A 12470-nucleotide genomic window follows, 5' to 3' on the forward strand; every position below is an offset into this window, starting at 1 on the left:
CCATATAATGCTCCCTCACAAATACTGGTCCAATTAGTCCAGATACCGAGTCTTGGTGAGTGAAAAGACCATTATTTAATGCCAGTAACAGAATTAATTTACAAGGGGCTGGCAAAGTGGTGCCTTGCAGACACATCAGCCACTCCTACAGGAGGGTGTTGGATCTTCAGCATGTCACCTGAGCACCAGGAGAAAAGTGTTGGCTCAATAGTTTACCTCAGACAATTGAAAATGTCCACTAAATCGTCCAATCTGGTTTCACCCGGGTGCACAATGATAATGGTGCATCACATCATACAGTTGGCAGGGTGCAGCTGTAGTTAATTCGTTCACCGTACCGACCAAAAAGAAAGGAATCTTCAGTAACAATAGCTTTGATTTTAGAGCAGAGAAACATTCATGGAGGTGTAATCAAAAAATGAACACCAAGCCAAAGAAGGATGGGTGGATGGATGGCTAAAAGCGTGGTCAAAGAAGTGGGTGTAAGGAGTGTCTACAAAATTTTACATCCTGTTGTCAACTTTTCCAATTTAAATTACTAAATCCACATTTACAATAAAAACTGCTCATATAAATTTGTTTCACTGTAATTATACTTTCCTGCCGATGGTGATGCTGCAGCGCCTCCGTTTTACATCTCCCAGCTCCTCAGTCCGTACTGAAAAAAAGTTCCTATGCTTCATCCAACTGTACGTCTGTGCTTCCCAAATTGTATTAAATGTTGCTGTTTAACTATAAATACTAATATGAGATTCAAGTATCAGATAAAAAATAGAAACAGAACATATATCTTTAAAATTGGAACTGATTTACATCTGTGCATCCTGGTCCAATTATCCTCTGCCTTTGAACACTGCTTCACCAGAAGACAACATATGGGGAGCTCTTGTTCTCGACTGTGGGAAAGCACTGTGACTACAAGTATACCGCACAGGAAATTAACCCTCGATTTGAGAAAAGAGCAGAGATACCTCTTGGAGAAATTGGTGCTAGATGTCTTGGCATTCCTGCCCTTTTTGTCTTCTCTTTTCATTATGTCTAGAGACAGTATCAACTGCTTTTAGCTGAATGAAGGTGCTGAGCCCCTTGGTTCTGCTGTTCACAATTTATCTAAACTTTGACAAATATTGCAGATAACAAAGTTATGATTTATTTGGAGACTTCAGATGTGTGTGCGTGTGCGTGTGATGCAAAAAGACTGTGTGCACTCGAAGCAGTCTGAAAGTATGTACCATACCATCAAAAACACAGAAAAAGCTACAAAAATCATCAATACTTTGCTCACTAATACAAAAATGGAACTGTAGCATTTTGAATGGTTGAGTTCCCAGCCATTTGTATCAAGTGTGGGAGGAGAACTGAATAGATATAATAAGAAAGGACCACATGGTGCCTGCTCAAAAAGCTCAGAATGACAGATGTCCTTCTAGCTTTCCCAGTTGTGCATCTTACCGTATCCATGTTACATGCAGAGTAATTAAATTAAGTCAAACTATTAATTAGCCCAATTTGCATGTGCAAATAGTATTAATTAGTAAATTTAGTGTTATTCCTAATATAATGAACAACTAACAATCGACAATGTAGCAAATTAGCCTAATTATTATAAATAATATTTTATATAGAGATGTGTCAATGATCACAATTCAATATTCTATGAATTACTTAAATAATTTATCAAATATTCAGGATATTTATTAAAACAAAGTGGAGCATCTTCTGATTCGATGTAAATTCAATATCTTGCACAGGGCTGTATTGTCATCCTGAATTAATCTCAATTCTTTCAGACTGTAATTTTGCAGCTAATAAATGTATAAAAACCAGAAATTGTATTCATGTATTATTAATAAAAATATGAACATGTTGATACTGACCCCCCTCCCACCTTCTTTCCCCTTCTCGTACTTTGTCCCGTTATAATATATAAAGCAAATAAGGTGAGAAGAATTTTATAAAAATATAACCCTTTTGATACCTATTTCTCTCACCTCTTTAATAATCTGCACAGACAATATCTTAAAATAAGTCAAATCCCTTTCAAATCATTTCTAAATCAAATCAATTACAGGAACAGAATCAAAATCCTTTTTCATCTTGAAAAGTCCTGATCATGAAACACTGTTTTAAGGAAGCTTCTCTGATGGCTCAGTAAGTTTAACCAATACATAGCTGAGCAATACAGGAAGGTCCCACGTCTGAAATTCAGCCAGTGCTGAGTTAGCTGATCTCAGCCAGGGTGGCTGCTAGGGGGTACAATTGGCCTCAAAGTCCCTTTCCGATAGAAGAGAAAATTAGCCAGGGATCCCACTCCTGATCGCTATCCAGCTATCCCTGCTGGAAGTGTATACTGGGTAAAGACAGGTTCAGGCTTGGCGGTGATGTCCCTGCAATTGAAAAAGTAGCGTGCCAACTTTTACTGTCAATTCATCAATAACTGTCATTTGGATAAGGATAATGCAGGACACCAGTCAATGTCTAAACTCAAAAGAGAAGAGAATATTCATGAGTAAAAATAATATTTTGAATAAATCACGTTTTACTCAAGTGCCAACAAACACTGTGAGCAGGCCAAAGGTTTTATTTGAACAAAACTGTAATCTAGATGGCTAAATTCCCTCATTCAAGATTCTCATCTAATCATATTTTACCCAACCACATTAAAGATACTTTAATATGAAGGTAGTTTTCCTAAAATTACTTTCCCCTCATTAGGGAGTCAATGCAGAATTAATCTTTTGTATCCACTGCTGTGCTTTCATGTCTGACAGCTCCCACTGATTTTATCATTCCTGCCCTGAGGTAATTGTTTCCCTTATCCTTCATTCCCAGTCATGTTCATAGTTTCTCATATTGGTAGAGAGATGAGTTTGATGTTTAGTTTGTCCTTCTACTCAGAAGAGTTTCTACCTTGTTTCTCTAAGCTTTCGGAGATATCTTCCTCGAGGCTGAAAGGGGATACAAAATGGCAAGCAGATCTAGTAGAATATTTTATTTTTTCTAAAATTTGTCCCAAAGTTTCAGCCTCTTTCCAGCTCTATTCCCACAAAATATGCATAAGGGTCTGCAATAAAATGGCCAGTCATAGCCAGCATAGAATCATAGAAAGGTTACAACATGGAAGGAGGCTATTCGGCCCATCGAGTCTGTGCCAGCTCTATGCAAGAGCAATCCAGCAGTTTCAAGTCATGTTTCTGTCTGTCTTAAAAAAAACATGGTCATATTTCCAAAGAATGGTCTAGGTCAACATATTTTAAAAGAGAGTATTTTTATTTGCCTGTTGCTGAAAGCAATTCCACTTTTTCTGATATTTCAAAAAGATGGTTCTGGTATGGACTTACAGGGGACAAGAAAAGAAAATATCTCCCCATAACACACCTGTTGTCCTTTCAAATTCAAATTCTCTGGGTGATCACTCACATGCAATACTCACAACTGCACAGAGCCCAACATCACTTTCATTGCTTTTAGTGAGATTCCATACATTTGGTAATGGAGAATATTATCTATCAGATAAAATGCTTTTCAAAAAAAATAAAAACCACTAAATTTGACAAAAAGAGAAATTTGGTGTCTCTAGATTCTGAATAATTAGGCATGATGAGTGAACTTGTCCCATGTAACTTCAGTTTTGAAACATATACATATCTTCTTCAAAATGGGGTTCACATCTTATTATTTTGCTGTAGTGTATATGAAACGTGTTTCTCTGCAGTTAAATATCAGATTTCCTTTCCTTGATGAAGCCCAAGAAGCTGCCTGTTACTAACAGAGTTTATCTTTGAAACGTAGTTGTCTGGTGGTTAAGAATTAGTTATCAAGGAATAATTCATTTTATAATTTTATAACAATGGCCTGTTTACATATGTATTGAAGTTTTGCTTTGTCACACTTTTACTACTCATCCAGTTGAAGGCTTTGTGTCTGATATAATATCAAGGAATTAACAGCAAACCCTCTTTCTCATGCCTGCACAAGGTTTCTTCGCACATGTATAAATTCTGGAACGACATTAACTCTGGATATAAAACAAGAACAAAAAACGCTGCAAATATACAGCAGGTCCATCAATATCTAAAAAGAGAAAAGAGAAAATAATATTTTGAACATAGCCCTTCATCAGAATGGATCAGTTGTGTACTTCCACCATTTGCAGTTTTTTTTCTTTTTACTTTCATTCTGGAACCGGATCCTGTATACAGCGGGCACACCCACGCTAAAAATAACTCCTCAGGTGGTGATTTTCATACATCTATGAGAGCAGTTGTTATGGCTGTATTTATACTGCACTAGGGATGGATTTTCAGATGGCTGAGTGGGTGTGTTGTGGGCAGGCTCCTAAAATGGTGGAATCCCGGAGCAGGTTCGGAGCCTGGCTCCAACCTGCTGACTTCCGGGTTCCCCACTAACGCGTTCGGGTGCGTGCGCAGCTCCCGCATGCGGGACTCCCACTGGCAATTAAAGCCGGTGAGATGCTGCTTTATATTGTTATTCAGGTACTTGAGGTACTTGACAGACCTCATTGAGTGGAGATTTTGGCAGGGGTGCAATTTTGAAGGATCGTCAGCATGTTTCCTGTGCTGTGGGAAACACTACCTATTGGAGCAGATGTGTTTCAGCCAGCAGCCAGTGGGAGATGCAAAGAATTATTTGATAGGTGGGGGGGGAAACCTCATTTGTTGCAGCAGGGCACTCTGTCACTTCAGACAAAGTTTTGGCTGCAATATCTTTGTCTTTCCACTCAAAATTATAAATTTATACCCTAAACTCTGCTGTGCAAACACAACCACCTACTTTGCGAACCCCCTCAAACTCACACCGTCAGGATGAGGGGGGCACCATAGCTGCATTCATCACTTCATCCGAGGACGAGCAACATCACCAGCCTTGCCAGGCATGCCGTCCACCTCCGCCACATGGAGCTCCACAACAGTGCTGTGCCATAGGCACCTGCACAACAGCACGGAGGGCAACAACAAAGAGTGGTGTCGCAGGAGGCACTACCCTCGCCTCAAGGTCTACAGACCGAGGCTCAGCTTCCTGGACCTCTCTGAGGAGCAGTGCATACGGAGGCTCCGAGTCAGTCGCCAGGTGGTTGCGGACATCTGCAGCCTCCTTCGTGCAGAGCTGCTCCTGGCTGGCCCAAGCAGCATCTTATTACCTGTTGCTGTTAAAGTCATCACTGCCCTCAACTTCTTCGCATCCGGATCATTCCAGGGTGCCACCGGGAACATCGCCGTGGTCTCTCAGTTGTCTGCACACAAGTGCATAAGGCAGGTCACCGACGGCTTGTTTCGCGGGGCCTCACACTCTATAAACTTCCCCATGGATGACCTCAGCCAGACAGAGAAGGCAGTGGGATTCCACGCTGTGGCTGGCTTCCCAAGGGTGCAGGGTGTAATCGATTGCATCCATAAAGCAATACGAGCACCTCCACACGAGCCAGGACTGTTCATCAACAGGAAGGGCTATCACTCCATCAACACTTAGCTCATCTGTGAACACTGCAAGAGATTCCTTCATGTGTGTGCCAGATACCCTGGCAGTTGCCACGATTCCTTCATCCTCCGGGGGTCCAACATCCCGCCCCCTCTTCCACGCACCTCGCACCCACATGGGCTGGCTCCTCGGGGACAAGGGATACCCCTTGCACACATGGCTCATGCCACCTCTGAGGAAACCCACCACCGAGCAACAGCGTCGATATAACGACAGCCACATTGCTACCAGGTCTACAATTGAGCACGCTATAGGGCTGCTCAAGATGCGCTTCAGGTTCCTGCACAACATGGCACAATAGAGATCGGTGCTGCTGGAGGAGGCCCCATCCACATCTGCCACCCATATTGAGGAGGAGGAGGAGGAAGAGGAGGAGGAGGAGGAGGCAAAGGAGGAGGAGCAACCCATGGGCAGAACAGCGACACACCTGGCTGCTCGTGAGGCCAGGGAGTCACTGATATGTGAACGGTTCTCCTACCATCAGACAGTGTGAAGAGTCCAGTCCTCACCACCTGGACAGAGCAGCGGCCACACCAGCCTCCTCCCCTGTCCCCTGCACAAGATAGTCATGCAACTACTGTAGAGTGACCCAATGGGTGGCATCAAGTGTGGGTGTTCATGGTGAACCTCATGAAAGGGACTTATTACACAAGCCAGTCAAAAATGGCCAAGACGTGGCAGTAGTGATGACAATAATAATATTTAATGTGCCATTAACAAAAATCAAATATAAATAAAAAACATGACAGATCATCAAACACCCTTGTGCATCCGACGCCCTCTGGGTTTCGGTCCCGGTGAGGGCCCCTCCAAAGACTGCTCCACCTGCACCTGTGCAGGGGCAGACTCGGCCACCTGGAGAGGAGGCAGCATTACGGATAATGGTTGAGAGGGGTGCAACGGATGAGACTGTGAGTGCTTTGAGTGGCGTCCCCACTTCCATGTCCCTTTTTGCCATCATCCCTCTCCTGGGCCAAGCCCACATCACTCCTACCACCCTGCTGGATGACAGTTTGGAGGACATGTGTGAAGCCTTGTAAGGCCAGTGCCAGAGTATCTGCCTGCTTGTTTAAGGCGGCAGAAAGTCGCTCACCCTGAGTCCGAAGGGCCGTTGTCAGGGCCTCAATGGACTCATTGATGAGCTCTGCTCGAAGCTCGATGGAGGCTAGACTTCCCTCCATCGCAGACATTCCCAAACTTACTTGCGACACTATCTCAGAAATACCCTCACATCCCTGTGACAGTATCTCAGAGATTCCCTCCTGTACCTGTGCCACCATTCCACTCATGCAGGAGTTGGACTCCTCCATCCTTGTGGAGAGTGCGCGTGGCAACTGTTCCAGCACCTCGCAAATGTGCTACTCCCTCTCGATCATTCTCCTTTTAAAGGATGGCCCCCAGGGTTCAGCATCTGTGTTCAGCCGAGCAGAGCCTGGAGAAGAGTGCTCGCACCGATGCGGACTCTCCACAGCTGCCCCTGACCACCAGTGTCTGCTCCTGCTCATGTGTGTGGTGACTCATTAAGTGAGGACGGGGACCCACCGAGGTGTGTGTATCTGCGCTGGTGGATGGCTCGCTCAGATGTGACTGTGCCCCCTCAGAGGCCAGCAGGTCCTCTGAGGAATTGCCCTCCGCCGTCACGGCAGTCGCTGAAAGTCCTGTAAGAGAACAGAAGGCAATATTAAGCATGATGACAGATGTTCAGGTGCTGAAGATGGCAAGGCATGTTAACATCATTTGCTATTGTGAGTGCTGAATGTTAAAGTTCTGTCACCAGCCGTTTGTCGGCAGGATGTTGGCAGGAAAAATCAGAGAGCAAGTTATTATCTTAATGGTGAGAAACTGGAAAGTCCTGCAGTACAAAGGGATCTGGGGGTCCTAGTGCAAGAAAATCAAAAAGTTAGTATGCAGGTGCAGCAGGTGATCAAGAAGGCCAACGGAATGTTAGCTTTTATTGCTAGGGGGATAGAATATAAAAACAGGGGGGTATTGCTGCAGTTATATAAGGTATTGGTGAGACCGCACCTGGAATACTGCATACAGTTTTGGTGTCCATACTTAAGAAAAGACATACTTGCTCTCGAGGCAGTACAAAGAAGGTTCACTCGGTTAATCCTGGGGATGAGGGGGCGGACATATGAGGAGAGGTTGAGTAGATTGGGACTCTACTCATTGGAGTTCAGAAGAATGAGAGGCGATCTTATTGAAACATATAAGATTGTGAAGGGGCTTGATCGGGTGGATGCGGTAAGGATGTTCCCAAGGATGGGTGAAACTGGAACTAGGGGGCATAATCTTAGAATAAGGGGCTGCTCTTTCAAAACTGAGATGAGGAGAAACTTCTTCACTCAGAGGGTAGTAGGTCTGTGGAATTTGCTGCCCCAGGAAGCTGTGGATGCTACATCATTAAATAAATTTAAAACAGAAATAGACAGTTTCCTAGAAGTAAAGGGAATTAGGGGTTATGGGGAGCGGGCAGGAAATTGGACATGAATTTAGAATTGAGGTTAGGATCAGATCAGCCATGATCTTATTGAATGGCGGAGCAGGCTCGAGGGGCTGATTGGCCTACTCCTGCTCCTATTTCTTATGTTCTTATGTTCTTATTTAGACTCTCATTTTCCAAGGAGTATATGGCCCCCTTATTCTTCCTACCAAAATGTACCACCTCACACTTATCTATATTGAAATTCATTTGCCAATTACATGCCCTTCTGCAAATTTATTAATGTCTTCCTGTATTTTGTTACAGTCCTCCTCAGTAATAACTATACCCCCCAAATTTTGAAATTGTACTTCCGATTCCCGAATCATTTATTTAAATGGTGAATAACAGTGGTCCCAGCACTGACCCTTGTGGAATACTGCTTCCTACCTTTTGCCAGTCTGAGTAACTATCTTTAATCCCTACTCTCTGCTTTCTGTTTAATTTCTGTTTAAATTTAACGCAGAAAAATGCGAAGTGACACATTTCGGTAGGAAGAACAAGGAGAGGCAATATAAACTAGAGGGCACAACTCTAAAAGGGGTACAGGAACAGAGAGATCTGGGGGTATATGTGCACAAATCGTTGAAGGTAGCAGGGCAGGTTGAGGAAGCAGTTGAAAGATCATATGGGATCCTGGGCTTTATAAATAGAGGCTCAGAGTACAAAAGTATGGAAGTCATGAAGAACCTTTATAAAACACTGGTTCGGCTACAACTGGAGTACTGTGTCCAGTTCTGGGCACCGCACTTTAGGAAAGATGTGAAGGCCTTAGAGAGGGTGCAGAAGAGATTTACTAGAACGATTCCAGAGATGAGGGACTTTAGTTACGTGGATAGACTGGAGAAACTGGGGTTGCTCTCCTTGGAACAGAGATGGTTGTGAGGAGATTTGATAGAGGTATTCAAAATCATTAAGGGTCCAGACAGAATAGATAGAGAGAAACTGTTCCCATTGGCGGACGGGTCAAGAACCAGAGGATATAGATTTAAGGTGATTGGCAAAAGAACCAAAAGTGACATGAGGAAAAACTTTTTTACACAGCGAGTGGTTAGGATCTGGAAGGCACTGCCCGAGGAGGTGGTGGAGGCAGATTCAATCATGGCCTTCAAAAGGGAACTGGATAAGTACTTGAAAGGAAAAAATTTGCAGGGCTGCGGGGATAGGGCAGGGGAGTGGACGAGCTGGATTGCTCTTGCATAGAGCCTGTGCAGACTTGATAAGCTGATAGGCCTCCTTCCATGCTGTAACCTTTCTATGATTCTATGATTCACCATCATCCCTCTCTAGGGCCACGGCCACATCACTCCTACCACACTGCTGAACAACAGCTTGGAGCACATCTGTGATGAGTTGTAGGCTACTGCTAAAGTATCTGTCTGCCTGTTTAAGACGGCAGAAAAGTAGGCATCCTGAGTCCACACGGCCGTTGTCATGGCCTGAATGGACTCATTTGTGAGCCGTGTTTGATGCTTGATGGAAGCTGGCATTCTCTCCATCGCAGCTATTCCCGCACTTACCTGTGCCACCAGTCCACTAATGCTGAAGGTGGACTCCTCCATCCTCTCCGCTATTATGGAGAGCGTGCAGGCACATCTTACAGTACCTCACAATGGTGCACCTGTACCTCTTATCATTCTCCTTCTCCAGTTTGGCCTCTGGGGTTCAGCATCTGGGTCAAGCTAAGCAGAGCTTGAAGAGGAGTGTGCCCCCTAGACGCAGACTCCCCACAGCTGCCCCTGCCACCAGTGTCTCCTCATGCTCACTTGTGAGTGGTGAAACACCAGGTGACAACCCAACCAGCTGTCTAACAGGACCCACCGATGTGTGAGTATCTGTGCTGGTGCATGGCTCGATGTGATGTGATGTGACGTGACGGGGCGCCCTTAGAGGCATGGAGCTCCTCTGAGGAATCGCCCTCGTCCATGTCGTGTGCCACTTCAGCAATCCTTGAAGTCCCTGGAAGAGAATATGAAGCAAGATTAAGAATCATTGCAGAAGTTATTTTGCAATGAGCATACTAAGATGTGTACCAGGTCAATCATTGATAATGTCAGTTCGTGATGTGTGTGAAGGATGTGAAAGTTTTGTCACCAGACATTTGCGTGTTGTCAGTCTCAACATCTCTGATGGCCAGGCATTCAACTGTGTGGCTCAGATCCAAGGCTTCCTCCTCCGCCTTTGTCAGGGCCATTAGTTGTGGTGGCCCCTCTCCAATCCTACTCCTCTACCGCATCTTTTGCACGTTCTTTTACTACAAGGGGAGAAAGAGCGTGAGTGAGTGAGGGTGATGGGGTGACCCGATAGATGCATTGCTTTGGGTGAGGCTGCCAATGAAAGAAATGCATCAGAGGGTGAGTATCAGACAGAATCATGACATTGCATCAGGATTGGGGTGAGTGGTTCACAAATGGAGGGGTGAGGAAATGCACAGAAAGTGAAGGTAAGTTGATAAGGAGCCTTAAGTGGGTGTGAGGAGTGATGTGATGGAGTAGGCTGGGAAGACAGAGCGAGAGGGGTGCTAACGTGCCCCACAGGATGTAGGTGAATTAGTAACTGTACTCACTTTTCCTGACCTGGTTAGGTCATCGAAGCGCTTTTTGCATTGCACCCACATCCTTGAGACTGTGCTCCTGCTGCTCAGCTCCTCTGCCACCTCGAGCCAAGCCTTCTTGGTGACAGAGGCAGGGCGCTTCCTCTTATCACCCAGGTACAGTATGTCTCTTCTGATCCTCACACCGGCTAGTAGCAATTCAAGAGAAGAGTCACTGAGCTGGGGTGCTGGCCTCGTCCTTGTTGCTCCATCTCATTAAAATCCTCCTTTCTCCCTCAAAATCAATGGTTGCAATGGCCCTTAAAGTACTCCAGTTCCCAGTACGTCATTCGAATGCGCAGTACGCCCGCTGCGCAGCTTGGAGACACGAAATTTGGAAGTCACATTAAGGGCCTTCAATTGATTCACAATCACTCGAGACAATGCACGCAAAATTTTTCCAAGTTTCTCACGTGGACATTGACCACCCACCACTCCCCCACCCCACCCCCATCCCACCCTGTCGAGTTCCCGCCAGTATGTTAAAATTTACCCCCAAGTCTTCAAAGACTAACAAATAAGGTGTGGAAGTTAGTGCACAGAGAATCATGGTGTCACACCATGTTTTATTATTCTGATGTAGGCTGTCAGCACTGCACTGTCCAGCTATTCAACTTGTTAAATTACATTAAATTACAATTACAAATTACATTATGCAACAAAAATATAAACAGTGAAAAATAAGCCAAAATCTCACTGCACAACTGATGTGGCTTAAACACTCAATACAATAGTTTTGCACTCTACCTCTAAAGAAAACTGTTCTCAAAGCTGCCTAAAAGTGATAATTCTGTCAACATAATGAACTTTCTATAAGCTTAACTAACATTGCCATTTATATAAAGCACAGGTGTCAGGTTTGCTTTTTATGGAAATAAACCACTACAACCACACCCATATTATTAAAAGTGTTGTGTCTAACATATGTCAACATGTCATGTTTTTCAAATGTGTCGATGGTAGTCATGATGTGGAGATGCCGGTGATGGACTGGGGTTAACAATTGTAAACAATTTTACAACACCAAGTTATAGTCCAACGATTTTATTTTTAATCCCACAAGCTTTCGGGGGCTTTCCCCTTCCTCAGGGGAAAGGGCTTTCCCCTTCCTAGTAAGAACGGGATATGATGCTCGACTCATCGATCGACAGTTCCGACGGGCCACAGCGAAAAATCGCGTAGACCTCCTCAGAAGACTAACACGGGACGCAACCAACAGAGTACCCTTCGTCGTCCAGTACTTCCCCGGAGCGGAGAAACTACGCCATGTTCTCCGCAGCCTTCAACATGTCATCAATGATGACGAACACCTCGCTATGGCCATCCCCACACCTCCACTACTCGCCTTTAAACAGCCACCCAACCTCAAACAAACCATTGTTCGCAGCAAATTACCCAGCCTTCAGGAGAACAGCGTCCACGACACCACACAACCCTGCCACGGTAACCTCTGCAAGACATGCCAGATCATCGACACAGATACCACCATCACACGAGAGGACACCACCCACCAGGTGCACGGTTCATACTCCTGTGACTCGGCCAACGTTGTCTACCTCATACGTTGCAGGAAAGGATGCCCCAGAGCATGGTACATTGGCGAGACCATGCAGACGCTGCGACAATGGATGAACGGACACCGCGCAACAATCGCCAAACAGGAGGGTTCTCTCCCTGTCGGGGAACACTTCAGCAGTCATGGACATTCAGCCACCGACCTTCGGGTAAGCATACTCCAAGGCGGCCGTCGAGCAGACATTAATAGCCAAGTTCCGCACCCATGAGGACGGCCTCAACCGGGATCTTGGGTTCATGTCACACTACACGTAACCCCACCAGCGAACAAATGTTATCTGTTTTTAATATAACGGGTCATTGGACTGTCTTCCTTCT

The sequence above is a fragment of the Heptranchias perlo genome, chromosome 17 (assembly GCF_035084215.1).
Source record: "Heptranchias perlo isolate sHepPer1 chromosome 17, sHepPer1.hap1, whole genome shotgun sequence".
Classification (NCBI taxonomy): Eukaryota; Metazoa; Chordata; class Chondrichthyes; order Hexanchiformes; family Hexanchidae; genus Heptranchias; species Heptranchias perlo.